The sequence below is a fragment of the Henckelia pumila genome, chromosome 4 (assembly GCF_033568475.1).
Source record: "Henckelia pumila isolate YLH828 chromosome 4, ASM3356847v2, whole genome shotgun sequence".
Taxonomy (NCBI): Eukaryota; Viridiplantae; Streptophyta; class Magnoliopsida; order Lamiales; family Gesneriaceae; genus Henckelia; species Henckelia pumila.
This window is the reverse complement of record NC_133123.1, coordinates 73,769,739-73,786,693: the sequence shown is the minus strand read 5'-3', so window position 1 is coordinate 73,786,693 and position 16,955 is coordinate 73,769,739.

Below are 16,955 nucleotides of genomic sequence, written 5' to 3'. Positions count from 1 at the left end.
CCACCCGTGCGTTGCGCAGGATGTTATATTATACAACTAATTATTAAAATACAATGAGCTAAATGAATTATGAAGCACACAATTACAAAACATACAATTAAATTTAGTAAACAACAAATGTTATTTATTCAAAAACTTGTAAGTGAACAAAAAAATGATATAAAATATAATCTATCTATAAAAGATGACAAACATATCAAAAAGTTATGTTTCAACTTTGATCGGTGACATTCACACTTTTCAAATCTAGAAAACTATTAAATTCAAAAAAATTTATGGAAAAGTGTCATATACGTTGTTTTGTCTATAAAATTGATTTTGTATTTATTAGTTTTTGATTCATATTTCATTATTTTTTACAATAATTATGTTTTTAATAATAAAAAAAGATGACTTTTTCTGAAAAAATGATTTCACTTTGTCAAGAACGACATCTTTAAATGCTAAATGTAGTGTAAATCTTAAAAAATAGAGAAAATAAATTGTGATTTTTTTCAAAAGAAGCAAATAGGTATAATAGTTAATTAACAAAAATTGTGATTGACATAAATAGCTTCAACGAAAATTTATACATTATTACACATTATTATTATATATAGCATCTGATTTATCACTCTTTTGTCTCCTTTTTTTTATAACAAAAATAGTTCGAAAATAAATTCGAATTGGTTATTTTTCCAAATGAAGTAAATTGGTAGATTGTAATATTATTATTATTTTAAAATTTTAGCAAATTTTTGGGGAAAAAATTGTGTAAATCGATCCATTGTTATTATATATAAGTTTATTACTCTTTCTTTACTTTTGTAACACAAATATTTTTAGAAAATTCGAATTCATGAATTTTGTAAACAAATCAAATCCGAGATTGTAATTTTGTTATGTGTCTATATATATCATTTATTACATTTTTTTGATATAGAAGGTAAACTTTACAAAATTTTTACTAAAACGTATTTTCAGGAAAAAATTATTAATTATTACGTTCACTTTGTTGATAAAATTAAATAAAATATCTTGTTGCAAAAATGATAGTAGATAAATATATTTATTATCAAATTCGAATTTGTGATTTGATTAAATTAAAATTAATGATATTGGTATATTTATATATATATATATGTAGAGTTTTGATCATATGAGCAATCATCATGGGCAACTACGTGTATGTGTGTGCGTGTATATATATTATGAAGATTTTCAAATATATATTGACCTTAAGAACTAATAATAATTAAACAAAGTGCTGACAAAAAAGTAAATTTTGAACTAAAAATTGATATATTATTAAAATTGACTTCGAAATTGTGGTTTTTTCAAACGAAGCAAATTGATCACTGACATAAATTAAGGTGACATAAATATTTTTGAAAATAAATTCGAATTTGCAAAAAAAAATTCAAATGAAGCAAATTGGTATATTGCAATATTATTATTATTTTTGAATTTACAAAATATTCGACGAAAAATAGCGTAAATTGATCTATTGACATTATATATAGGGTTATTACTTTTCTTTACTTTATTAACACAAATATTTTTAGAAATGAATTGTGCTTTTGGTAAAAAAATATATAATTATATATATATATATGTATATATTACATATATGTGTGTATCATTTATTATATCTTGATATATAAGGTAAATTTAACCAAATTTTTACAGCGCATTTTTAGGAAATTGATCATGAATTTTACATGCACTTTCCTAATAAAATAAAATAAAATGTATTGTCATAAAAAAATAATATTAGATACATATTATCAAATTCGAATTTTTGATATGAATAAATTTAAAACTGATGATATTTATATATATATATATATATATATATATATATATATATATATATATGAGCAAATAACTCAGGGAAGTGGAGAAAATCAGAAGCCATGAATGGTAGCCGGTCATCACCGAATCTCTCATCCATTTATTCTTCAGCGCGTTTTTGTTTGGAGCGGTGGCTCTTGGATCTGTAAGACGCGTGTATTTTTTATATACCGGTTACGGAACAAAAACTTGCCGATACTCAATTATTCATATAATTACATATATGTGTGTATCATTTATTATATCTTGATATATAAGGTAAATTTAACCAAATTTTTACAGCGCATTTTTAGGAAATTGATCATGAATTTTACATGCACTTTCCTAATAAAATAAAATAAAATATATTGTCATAAAAAAATAATATTAGATATATATTATCAAATTCGAATTTTTGATATGAATAAATTTAAAACTGATGATATTAGTACATTGATATATATATATATATATATATATATATATATATATATATATATGAGCAAATAACTTAGGGAAGTGGAGAAAATCAGAAGCCATGAATGGTAGCCGGTCATCACCAAATCCCTCATCCATTTATTCTTCAGCGCGTTTTTTTTTTTTGGAGCGGTGGCTCTTGGATCTGTAAGACGCGTGTATTTTTTATATACCGGTTACGAAACAAAAATCTTTAAAGTATGTAGATATATATATATATATATATATTATGTACAAAGAGTTCTATATAATATTTTCAAATGTATATGGACTTTGACAATTAATTGTAATTAAATAAAGTGATGACAAAGAATCAAATTTTGAACTAAAAATTAATATATTATTATTATATATGTGAAATTAATTATTATCTATTTTTATTAGCATACATTTTTATCAAATTATGAAAATCTTATTCAATAACGTTTCAAAATTTGAAATTTTTTTTAGTGTACAAATTACATGTGTTATGTATATATATAGTAAATTAAAAATTACATATGTTCAGTATACATTTAATCAAATTACGTAAATAAAAATTATTACCATTTTTAAACTAAGGTTTTTGGCGGGATTTTACTATACATATATAACAAAAACTCCATTTTGTATATAAATATAGATATAATAAATGTTGTAGAACACGTACAATTGTTGAATTGCAATTTTATTAAGGGTTAATTGTCAATCACTCCCAAAACCACTTTATAACTTATTTATAAATCCCTACATAAATAAAACTTACTTTCAACTCCCTGGAGAGAGAAACTTTTATTTTTAAATACCAATTTTACTCTTATCTCTTAAAAAAAATGAGAGAATGGATAATAAAAACAAAACTAATCCAAATAGTATATATATAAAAATTCAAATTAAAATCAAAGAACATAAACCATATCATATACATGCTTATGTTGATACATGAGCAAGTATATGTTTAGGAAGCAAGCATATACTTCCAAATCAATATTGGAAGAAATATGATAAAGGATTAAAAGTTCGAATAGGAGATGGATCAATAATCATGCTTAATACAGTAGCAGAAAAATTAAAAATAAAAATAGAAGAAACAAAATTTGTAATACCCATTATATATCAAATAAAATCAGGAATTGACATTATAATAGGAAATAACTTTTTAAGAGAATATCTTTCCTTTACACAATTTGAAGATCACATAACTTTAAACAAAGGATCATCAATGATTTACATTCCCAAAATACGAACAGCATTTCGCGTAGGAAATGAAGGATTTACAAAAAATTTTCATAAACGAAATACAAATCCAATAGAACTAAAAATAGAAAATATTTTAACGATTAATCCTGAAAAAGAAATCATGAGGAAATTTCATGATATATGTTCTGAAAATCCTCAGGACAAAATTAAGAAAAGAAAACAATTCATTGCTTCAATAAAACTCAAAGACCCTAATATCACAATCCGTGAAGCACCAAGAAGATGTAACATGGATGATGTAAAACTATTTGAAAAATAAGTTCAAGAATTATTAAAACTTAAGATAATCATCTCTAGTAAAAGTCCACACTCTTCACCAGCCTTTTTTGTCAGTATGAAAGATACTGATAAGAAAAGAATTGTAATTGATTATCGAAAGATGAATAAAGCAACAATTATGGATGGATATTATATCCCAAATAAGAATGATTTACTATCTTATATAGGAGAAATGAAATATTTTTCCATTTTAGATTGTAAATCAGGATTCTGAAAAATTCAACTAGAACCACAAACACAATTACTTACAGCATTCAGTTGTCCAAAAGGACAGTATCAATGGACTGTATTACCTTTCGGACTTAAACAAGCACCAGGTATCTTTCAAAGATATATGGATGAATCTTTTAAATCATATATAGATTTTTGTTGTGTTTATATAGATGACATATTAATTTATTCAAAAACACTAGATCAACATTATAAAGATCTCATGACAGTTTTAGATATTTGTCATAAAGATGGAATTATACTTTCTGAAAAGAAAGCACAATTATTCAAAACAAAAATAAATTATTTAGGATTACAAATAGAAGATGGAAAACATTGTTTACAACCGCATATACTTAAGAAAATTCATGATTTTCCGAGTGAAATCAAGGATAAAGATCAATTAAAAAGATTTTTAGGATTATTAACTTATTCTGGAAATTACATTAAAAAACTTGCAGAAATCAGAAAACCTCTTCAGGTAAAACTTAAACAGGACTATAAGTGAAAATGGTCAAAAGAAGATACTAATTACATAGACACTATTAAAAATAAAATAATTAGTAATCTTCGTGAATTATATTTTCCTTCAAATAAAGATATAATAATAATTAAAACAGACGCTTCAGATGAATACTGGGGAGCATGTTTAAAAGTTTATACTGGAGAAAGAAATTTAGAAATACTTACTAAAACAGCTACTAGAAATAATGAAGAATTATGCAACTATACATCAGGAACTTTTCAAGGTGCACAATTAAATTATCATTTAAATGAAAAAGAATTATTAGCTTTAATATTCACAATTAGAACTTATAAAATTTATCTTATTTCTAAACCATTTTTAGTAAGAACAGATAATATGAATTTAACATATTTCAAGACAAGAAAAATATCAAGAAATGCAGGGAGAAATGCAGCAAGACTAATTAGATGGCAATTGGAATTGAACCATTATCAGTTCGAGATCCAACATATCAAAGGAACGGATAATTCATTACCCGACGCATTAACCAGAGAACTTCATTCAAACTATACTATCCGTAGTAACGAAATAACAAAGGAGATCCTAAGTGATACAAAAAATGACTGTGAGTCATCCGAACATGCCTCAGAAAGCATGGGGAATATAAATTGATGAAATGAGATTTATATTCAGAAACATGAATTATTTTATGACTTTCAGTCATCCGAACATGCCCCAGAAAGCATGAGGAATATAAATTAATGAAATGAGATTTATATTCAAAAACATAAATTACTCTTTGAGTAAAATAATCAATTTAAGATTGATTCAATTCTTGCAAAAAAATTTATAAATGCAATGATACGCATAATAAAACTATCCGAATTACTCACGAAAAGAGTTATTTTACTAACCATTATATATATAAATATGTTTTCTTGTGCAGAGTATAATCAAGATGGAGCAACTAAGTCAATTAATTGATTGAATTGCAGGAAGAAATTCAAATTCTTCAACTAAAAGAAAGGAATTTGAGTAGAAAAATTCAAAGGACAGAAGAAAAGATGATAACTTCATCATCATCATCCTCACCAAGAACACCAATCAAAATGGCAACTCCATTTGACAAAATAATGGAGATAAAAGAGAAACAGTCAGTGGTCACAGCCAACACTAACAAAGAAAAGGAAAAGAAAAAAGAACCGGTGGACACAGCCAGCACCGAGAAAAATAAAAAAGAAGAAAGGACGTTTAAAAGTGCCCTTGAAAAGAAAGAAAGAAAGATGGTCAATCTGCGACCACAAAAACCAATTTTTGAAAAAACAAATTTTTCAGAAAAACTTAAGACTGAATTCTTTGAAACACTAAACTATTTGAGAATAGCCAAACCATCTGCAGAATCTTGGCTACAAACTTGTGACACACAGAGCATATCAAGAGCAAGAACACTGCAAGGTGCTCCAGCGCATGAAGTCGCAAGATTCTTTTCAAATGGATTATTAAGTGGATTGGAAGTCAGTCCCAACAATCAAGAAATAGAACTATTTCCATATCAGTTGAGAAATAGTATCATCCAGTTCAAGAAAGCAGTCTTTAAGGACGATCCAGTATTAACATTGAGTATTCACTCAACCCTTCCAGATTGGGATGATAACAAATTCTATCAACCAATGGTATATATTCAATGTCGAAAACAAAAAGACAAGTTCTTATTCGAAGGATCAAATGAAGAGAAACCAGTATTGGATATCTCAACACTTCCTGAGATAAGAATAAAGAAATTGATTGATATGATCTCAAAGACAGGAAAGATTGATGAAAACTCAAAGGTTAAAATAAATTTTGCAACCAGTAAAATTTTATTAACCACTGAACACAAGGAGACAATCCAAAAGAAAGAACAAGTCATGTTAGCTCAATTCGAAGCTCCAATCTATGAATCAAGAGTTGACATGACCCGAGAAACCCAACAAATGTTATGTTAAAGACTAAGAACAATGATTTTCACTCACAAATGTGGACATTGCCAACCCATTCAGACAGAAGAAGCAGATGTCAAAGAGGACAAACCAGCTATCAAAGAAGACAAACCAATAAAGAAATGGTCCGAATGCACCAGTGATTCAGAGAGTGACACAATATAAAAACAAATGAAATCGTGGAACACACCACATGTTAAAGGCATCCACTCAGATGTAAAATGAGCTGTTTCCATTATGTAGTGTCGGGTGGTCCCCCTCTTTTCTTTTATTTTTAATTATGTATGCGTTTCTCCACGCCTATAAAAGGAGATGTTTTGTGCTGTAAAAGAGGAAGTGAAGTTTGAGTATCTCTCTCTTCTAAAAGTTTCTTACAATCTGGTTCATACAAGACGTATGAAAACTATCAGAAACTAAGAAAAATAAAATCAGAAACAAAATAAGTCTTATGGCTAATAACTAAACAAGCAGGGCGTAAGGAGGATAATGTTGGAAACCAATCATTGAATATTCATGGTTAAGAGTAAACCTGGAGATCCATAGAGCAAATACCAGTTGATCAAGTGATCGTTAAGGGAAAGCAAGGATTTGGCCTCTGCTCAAAACCAAAATTCATTCAAACAAGGTAACCTTCCTAAACCTCCTGCAGCCCTTAATTCAAAGAAATAGTAAAAATACATTAATCATGTCATCATCCTTTATAAGAAATGGAAGATTAATAATAAAAAAAACTGGTTCGAAATAGAAGATGATCATGAATATGATACATTTCGTGAATATCGTTTAAATACTTCTGATTTAACCATATTTGAATTAATTTATCAACTAAAATTTGTATTAATAACCCATGAATGGAACCAAACTAATATGAAAACATTTATCTGTTATAAATGAATCAGATCTATAAATCCATGAATCAGATCTGTAAATCCATGAATAAGAAAATTCATAAGAATTTGAAAATTCCGCAACCTGGTATCAAAGCTTAAATAAAGCAGATTATAAATGCCTGGATTAACTTTAGATATTGAGATTAAAAATTTATTTGATAAAATAATCTTACTAAAATATGGAATAAAATAAAAGATCTCCAAACCTTTTATTTCAAAAATCATAAAAAAAAACATTTTTCAAGCAACTGGAAAATGATAATTCAAATTTCTGAAAACAATGAAATTGAAGACATAACAATATGTTATGAATAAGAACAAACTTTGTTATCGAAATCCGATCAACAAAAACAAAATAATAAAAGTAACAATTTTTACTAAATGGAAAATGTATGAAAATACAAAAATGAATATCTTTAATTTATATTCTCAAAATATAAATTTTGATATAAAAAATTGTGAAAACAATTTGAAACATCTTAAAAATTATCAATCTTCAATTGATAGTTTCGAAGATTTTCATAATTTATTAGAACAGATAGATTCAACAAAAAGGCTTTTAATAACCTTAAGAAAATTAAGAAGTTCTATCATCTGTTAAAATGACAGAAGTAACAATTCCAAATCAAAACAACCTGGTCGATGAATCTGAAAAATCTGAAGAAAACCAAGAGTATAATTTGAATATTATATTCAATCAAAGTAAGTTTGCTGAAATACAGAAAACAGGGTTTTCTAATTCAAAAACAAATCTAATAGACCAACCAGGAATACTAAGTAAGATTTCAAATTTTATTAATCCCATAAAAAATTTAATTTATTATTCGATTCGTACAAAAGAACGATCTTGTAAAATAAATAACGAATCAAGGTCTAATACTCTGAAGTTATTAACAACTCAAGATATTAATACCATCATGAAAAAAGCCAGTGAAAAAGAACGATTTGAACTAAAATATGTTCATATCGGAGGAATTGAAATAATAATATCAGCTCACTACCGAGAAGGAATAGATACACCAATTGAAATAACAGTTCGTGACAAAAGAATACGTAATTTCGAGGATTCTATCCTTGGAAAAATTGAAGGAAATTTATGTTACAAAAAGATGAAATTTTGTATTTATCCACAATATAATATATCTTTTTTTGATAAAAACATAAATGACGTTTTAACATTAGATTATTACTTTTATAGAAATAATCTTATGTTAACAGGAAACCATCCGATCAATATAAACTATGTTGTCGGTTTAGCAATAAGTAATAATTCTCAAACAGGAATAATTTCAACAAAACCAACTATTTCTGTTGAAAGAATGTTTGAAAATTACAAGAATTGAACACCCTCGAAAAGCATTTATTGAAGAAATAAATCCCTATAAAAGATGGAGTTCAGATGACCTCCAAATCACAAAACAGTCTATACCAAGAAGATCATTATCATTTGCTAGAAATGATGAAGATATTCTTGATAAGATTGGAACCATAAATCAAAATATTCTTAAAATTAAACAAGCTATTGTTAATGAGTCAACCTCATCGCAATGACGTCCTTAATAAAATTAGAAAAAGATCTAGGAGATTTAGAAAATAATATTAATAAGATCAATCTATCAATACAAGAATTAGAGAAGAATTTCAAAGAATATATTGATTTAGCAACGACTAGATTAATAATTGAACAAGAAAGACATAGTAATGAAATATTAAACTATCTTAAGGAAGTTCTTCCAATAGATAAAGGAAAAAGAAAAATGGAAGAAGAACCACCATTCAAAATTGAATCATGGTATAGAAATCCCCTTAGTTATGGCAAACATAAGTATGGAGATGTTTAGTGAAACCGTCTCATCTGATTTTGAACAAATAGAAGTAAATACAGAAGAATTATATCATTCACATCAGGATTCAAAACAATACAGAGATATGGATATTTCAGAATCAGAATCTGAAGATGATTCTAGACCACAATTAAATCTACGAACGAATGTAGAAGGTAGTGGTGGAAGAGATGATGAAGAATTTAAATATAACAGAGACCAATACTCTGGATCTTATAAAGATGTTAGAGATATTCTTAGAGAATTAAAAACATCAGGATTTGTGAAACAGAATATCTTAGATTTAGGTTGTTCAACAACCAAAGAAAGAAAATCAAAGATAGATCATTGGGCAAATGAACTATCAGTACAAATTCAATTGACACCATTATTAGACAAAAGTGAGAATATTCAAGTTTTAACTCATGGGATGATAAAAATGACACTGGTAGAAGCAGTAAGAACTTGGGCTGAAAACCTAGTAATTACTAATCTACCACAAGAAATGACAGGACATCGATATTTCGAACTATTTGTTGATGCCTTGTACCAAAATTTTTAGGAGTTTAATAATGATGCTAATTTGGTAGCTAAGAATATAGAACAAAATAGAGCAATCTTTATATTAGATAATATTAAATTATGCAATTTATGTTACTTAGAAGAATTTATTTGTAATTATGAAACAAACTATTATCAATTAATAGATGCTGATAAAAAGGAACATTATAAACTAAGTATCTTTAATAAGATACCTAATATACCTATACACAGTAAAGATGAATTCTTAACAAGTTCTTATGCTAAAACTTTAGGAGGAGCTATTAAATTCATCAAAGACATAATAACAAAGAAATGTCATAAAGTAACACTAAATAAAATAATCTCTAAATCCTACAAACAAAACAATAAACTTTGTTGTGACAAAATGAAATTCACAGTAAAAGAATACGGTTGCAAAACAAACATGTCACACAAATATTTAAAACGACAGAAACAGAATAAATTTAATAAACCTTATAAATATTTTAATAAGAAATTTATTCCCTATAAGAAAAATAAATTTAAAAAGAATTTCTTCAGAAAACCTTATAAAAGAAAATTTTATAAAAAGTTTGATAACAAAAAACCACCTTGCCCAAAGGGTAAAGGAAAGAATTGTACATGTTGGTTGTGCAACGAAGAAGGACATTATGCGAATGAATGTCCAAAACAAAACGAAAAGAAAAATAAAATTAAACTTCTTGAAGAAATATATACTATTGGATTCTATCCCGTAGAAACAATTGAATTTTCATCCGACGATGAAAATATTTATTATCTTGATGAATCAAGTGAATCAGATTTTGAATCCAATTCCACATTTGATAATTCAAGAAATAATAATGATTAAAATAACGACAAGGGCATTTTTGGAAAGACAAATATAGGGAGTAAATTGAAAGTTATGTTTGATTTAGGGAGTTATCTACAAGATGCCCTTTTATTAACTAGTCGCCGGTTGAAACATGATATATATTTGTATATATTTTAACTTGAAAGCAGCTTCATCCTTGGATTTTAACAAGTTCAAACTCTTTTTGTATGATCATCAATGATGGACATGAAGTATCAACAACCTCCATGTGTGAGAGTCTTCGAAGGGCTCCATAAATCAGAGTGTATGTATTCCAATGACCTCGTGGATGTGTGTTTTGCTTATCAGACTTTACTCTCTTAGCCAAACGAGTTCGGAAGGACTGAAGCAGTTTGAGTAGGGATCGTTCCCACGAGGAAAGGGAAATTTAATGTGTTCTAAAATAAAAGAAAAGGGGGTTTTGAGTTTGAAATTAGCTACTAAAAATTCAAAAGCAATTTATAATAAAATTCTATTAACTATCATGCAAGATTAAATTATAACAAAGAAATCAATGAGAAACAAGCCTTGGTATCGGTCAAATACACCCTTGATATTTATTCATTCAATCATCGATTCCCTAAAAATAATTAATTCCATAAAATATTCATCATTGAAAATCAAATTCCTGTTTTACCTTAATCTTAGTTAATTAGACACCAGCGTTCTAGATTAACCCTTACTAATAAACCAACCCGGATACCAGCGATCTAGATTTAAGTTTAAGGTAGCATTCAAACGAGTAAAACTGATGAATCTAGACAATACAAATACCAGCGATTGTATTTAATCTAGTCAAGAGTTGTTCCTACGTTTTAATAAACTCAACAGCAGAAAATATTAAACGCAGTTGCTTCGCAAATTAGTTGATTCAAACAATTACGGATTTGAATACTAATTTAGCATTAGATTGTATAGCAAAATCCTAAGATGGCCAATCCGAAAATTCCATATACAAGCATGAAATAAAACAGAACAACTTTTGATACTCAATAAGAATTAAAGCATGAAAATCGAATCTCATGAATTAAAAATTATGCAGTAGTGTGAGTAGGGATCGTTCCCACGAGGAAAGGGAAATTTAATGTGTTCAAAAATAAAATAAAAGGGGAGAATGAGGGTGGAAAAGGGGAGTTTGTGATTTAAATTGTGTATAAGAGGGGTCTCGCCCGATCGGTAGACTTGAACCGATCGAGCGAGACAAAATAGCCCAACTTTTTGTTTCACGTAAAAAGACACCCGCTCGATCGGTAAAGATTAACTGATCGAGCGGACAAAAAGATCCAACTTACTGTTTTTGAAAAGAATGCTCTCGCTCGATCGGTAAGATGTGACCGATCGAGCGAGCCCAAAATAATATTTTTGGTTTTTTCAAATTTTCCAAAAAAACAAAATTAAAACAAGAGAATAAACAAAAAAATTCTAAAATAAAACAAGGGGAAGGAAATGAGAACACTGGGTTGCCTCCCAGTCAGCGTTAAATTTACAGTCAGTCTATAGCTCGACTGCATGCCGCGATTTACTTGACATTTGGCGGAGCATCTAGAGTGAGATCATGCTCGTCCTCACCTACATTTTCTTGGAATCCTTCATAGTAGTGTTTAAGTCGGTGACATTCACCTTGAATGTTTTGGATGTGTCCAAGCTCTGGATTTTGACTGCACCATGGGGAAAGACATTAGTGATAACAAACGGTCCATTCCAACGTGAACGCAACTTACCTAGAAATAACCGAAGTCGTGAGTGATAGAGCAAAACTTTCTGACCGACTTTGAATTCCCGTCTAGAAATCATCTTGTCGTGGAAGGCCTTTGTCTTGTCCTTGTAAATCTTTGAACTGACATAAGCATCATTGTGTATCTCCTCTAATTCTTACAACTGCAACTTTCGATGCTCGCCACTCTCATCCATCTGCATGTTAAAGTTTTTGATAGCCCAGTAGGCTCTATGCTCCAATTCAACGGGCAGATGACATGGTTTCCCAAATATCAGCCGATATGGGGACATTCCAATTGGCGTCTTGAACGCGGTTCTATAAGCCACAAAGCGTCATCCAAGCGCAAGATCCAGTCCTTTCTTGTAAGATTCACGGTCTTTTCTAAAAAGGACTTTATCTCTCTGTTCAAAATCTCGGCTTGACCATTGGATTGTGGATGATATGCAGTGGAGATCTTGTGCGTTACATGGTACTTTTTCAGCAAACTGGCTACAGTTCGGTTGCAGAAGTGCGTTCCTCTATCACTGATGATGGCTCGTGGAATTCCAAACCTAGAGAAAAGATTGTTCTTGATAAACTCTGCAACAACTTTAGAATCATCAGTTCGGGTGGCCTTTGCTTCCACCCATTTCGAGAAATAGTCCACAGAAAGTAATATATATATATATATATATATATATATATATATATATATATATATATATATATATATATATATATCCATACGAACTAGGGAACATCCCCATGAAGTCTATGCCCCAAACATCAAAGATTTCACAAACTAAAATAGGTTGCTGGGGCATCTCCTTATGCTGAGATATATTACCTGTTTTTTGGCATTGAGCGCAAGACTTACAGAAAACGTAAGCATCTCAAAAGATGGATGGTCAGAAAAATTCGTAGTCCAACACCTTTCTCGCTGTCCTTTTTGCTCGAAAGTGACCCCCACAAGCATAAGAATGACAAAATGTGAGAATAGAGATTACCTCGCTTGCAGGTACACATCGTCGTATGACTTGATCAGCGCAGTGTTTCCACAAGTATGGATCATCCCATACATAATACTTAGCATCGCTTCTCACTTTGTCCTTTTGTGCCTTGGAAAATCTAGAGGGGAACCCTTTAGTAACTAAATAATTTACAATATTTTCTTACCAGGGTAATTCTGTGCTTACTGAAAACAGTTGCTCATCAGGAAATTCTTCACGCAAGCTCAAATCCTCATCGATATGCACTAGACGGCTTAAGTGGTCTGCGACTCGATTCTCTGTCCCTCTTTTGTCCTTGATATCCACGTCAAATTCATTCAAGAATAGTATCCATCTTATTAGCCTTGGTTTTGTCTCCTTCTTTGCCATCAGAAAGCAAAGAGCTACATGATCAGAATAAACAATAACTTTAGCACCAAGTAAATAAGAACAAAATTTTTCTAAAGCAAAAACTACAGCTAAAAGATCCTTTTCAGTGGTAGAATAATTTTGTTGGGCATCGTTCAGAACACGCAAAGCGTAGTTGATAAGTGCAATTTATGCACTTAATTTATATATGATTTTACTTGGCTTTTGTCGTGTATCGAGTAGATTTTATGCATATTTGTTGTTGTTTTTATGAGATGCAAGGATTAGAAGAAAATTATCAAAAAGAAGGGGGAATGATGAATTATGGAGCAGCAACTTCAGAAACTTACCGGGAATATTTTAGACATCCAAATCTGATCTCAACCATTCATAATTAAGTTTAGGATGTTTTGAAGCGGCTGTCAAAATTTCAGCTCGATCCGACGGTTAGAACTCTGGATATGATTTTTTCAAGAATGATGCGCGCTGAACACAAGCTGCAGCGCCCCAGCGCCCGACGTTTCATTTCCGAAAATTTTTTATGCCGAGCAGCGCCCCAGCGCCCAAAATGGGCGCTCCAGCACTGCTGCTGCGAGATAGAAAGTGCAGAATTTCGGAAATTTAAAAGACTCGATTGTCGGGCTTTATTTGACGGGCTTCGAGGAGCAATAAAAGGGGAGCCGTACGATCAGAAACATAACATAGACGCACAGTTTGGAAAGAATTTAGAGGAGAAGAAGCGGCACCCAAACAACAGAACAACACAACTACGCATTCAAGTAGGTTTGGGACACAAATTTGAGACGTGAGAGCGAAAGACAAGGGATAATCGAATCACCATACAGAGAAAATTCATCTGGGGACGGATAATCAACTCTACTCTTTGATTTTTATTATCTGCCTTGATTTATGATGAGATTTTTGGATATGTCTATGTGTTTGATTATTTCATTATAAACTTATTAGTTGTTTCTAGACATTGATGGATCTTGATTGGAGTTTCATGTTTTGACTATTATTTTGCCTACTATTATTTGTTCTTAACAATCTATTTGTGTATTCCTGTTTTGATTGTCTTTCAATTACTTGATCACTAATTGAATTGTTATATTTATTTGAAATCTGGCACTCGGGAGAGGATATTTTGAATAGGATCATAGGAAAACACAACCTAGGATTTTTGTAGAGGTCGGGAGACTTACAAGTTCCTTTGAGGTCACTGAAAGAGAACCATAGAACTTGATTAAATTGTTTTGTTGTTTGATTTCTGATAGGGATATCAAAATTAGCATTAGAATAATAACATTTGCTTGGCACTCGGGAGAGGCAGTAAATAAAAATTAAGGGTTCTTGGCCTATAAATTGGAATAGATGATATAATCAATTGATATGATTTGCATGAATGAAAATCAAGTGATATCTTGTATCTAGAACCCGTCTCAGATCGTGTACCCAAAGCCATCCCTGAAATTCTAGATTCTTTATTTTATTTTAGTTTATTGAAATTTAAAACTTTGATTTTCTAAACAAAGTTGAGATTATTCTAATTACAGGACTTGGTGTGAATATAAATTTTCAATCCTCGTGGGAACGATACTCTACTCACTCTATATTAAAACTTGACACTCGTACGCTTGCGAGTATTTTTCACAACAGTAGTAGATAGTATGCGATGCTTTTCCAACTTTTTGGCCCAAAACCGCGCCAACAGCATAGTCGCTGGCATCACACATTATCTCAAATGGTTTGCTCCAGTCCGGTGGTTGGATTATTGGTGCAGATTTCAATGAGTCTTTGAGTTTGTCAAAAGACTTTTTGCATGGTTCATCAAACTCAAACGAAACATCTTTTTGCAACAGTTTGCACATGGGGGATGCAATCTTTGCAAAGTCCTGAATATATCTCATGTAGAAACCTGCATGGCCAAGAAAAGAACGCACTTCCCGCACACATATGGGATAAGGGAGAGACTGAATAATATCAATTTTAGCTTTGTCTACCTCTATTCCCTTAGATGAGACGACATGACCCAACACAACACCTTTCCCAACCATAAAGTGACACTTTTCAGAATTCAACACTAGGTTGGTTTTGACACACCTCTTAAGGACAAGAGCAAGATTAGACATACATTTTTTTGAATGAATCACCATAGACAGTAAAATCATCCATAAAAACCTCTAAGATATGCTCAATGAAATCAGAAAAAATACTAACCATATACCGTTGGAATGTGGCCAGTGCATTGCAGAGTCAAAAGGGCATCCGTCGATATGCAAAGGTGCCAAACGGGAAAATGAATGTCGTCTTATCTTGATATTCTGGCGCAATAGCAATCTGAAAATAACCAGAAAACCCATCAAGAAAACAATAAAAGGATGATATGCTAAACGTTAAATCATTTGATCAATAAAAGGTAAAGGGAAGTGGTCCTTTCGGGTTCCAGCATTTAATTTTCTATAATCTATACAAACTCTCCACCCATTTTGAATTCGGGTGAGAACCAATTCGTCATCCTTGTTTTTCACCACAGTAATTTCGGTTTTCTTGGGTAGCACTTGGACTGGACTGACCCATTGACTGTCATAAATCGGGTAGATGACTCCAACTTCAAGAAGTTTCAGAATTTCAGCCTTCACCACTTCCATCAGTCCATCATAGGTGGGTTTAAATTTCTTTGCGGCTGACGCGATGGATTTGCTCCTTCCTCCATTAAAATCCTATGCATGCATGTAGAAGGGCTAATTCCCTTGATGTCTGCTATGGTCCACCCAATAGCAATCTTGTGCTCCTTTAGCACTTTGACCAATTGCTCCTCTTGTTAGGCTTCCAAACTGTTGGAGATGATAACTGATAATGTTTCCCCTTCTCCAAGGAAAACATACTTGAGATGTTTGGGAAGCGTCTTCAGTTCAACCACTGGTGCCTGCAAAACAAATGGAAGGCGCCGAGTATTAGAAATTGGTAAAGACAAATAAAAAACATTACCTGACTGAGGTAGCTCAGGGGCGTTGTTCAGAATGTTCTCAATTTCTTTCACTTCTTCACTGAATCCAATTCCATCATCCTGCTGAATGGGTGCAACAATAGCCATCTCTAGCTCATCTTTCCCTTTATGCTCACTATATTCTTGTGCTAAGTAATCCACAATATTGACAGAATAAACACAATCATCACTGTTAGGAAATCTCATGGCATCATAAATATTAAACTTCACAATTTATCCATCGAATTCCATGGTGAGTGTGCCACTGTGAACATCAATTTTAGTCATCGATGTTTTCAAGAATGGTCTACCTAACAGAATAGGACTGTTACGATCACCGTTTT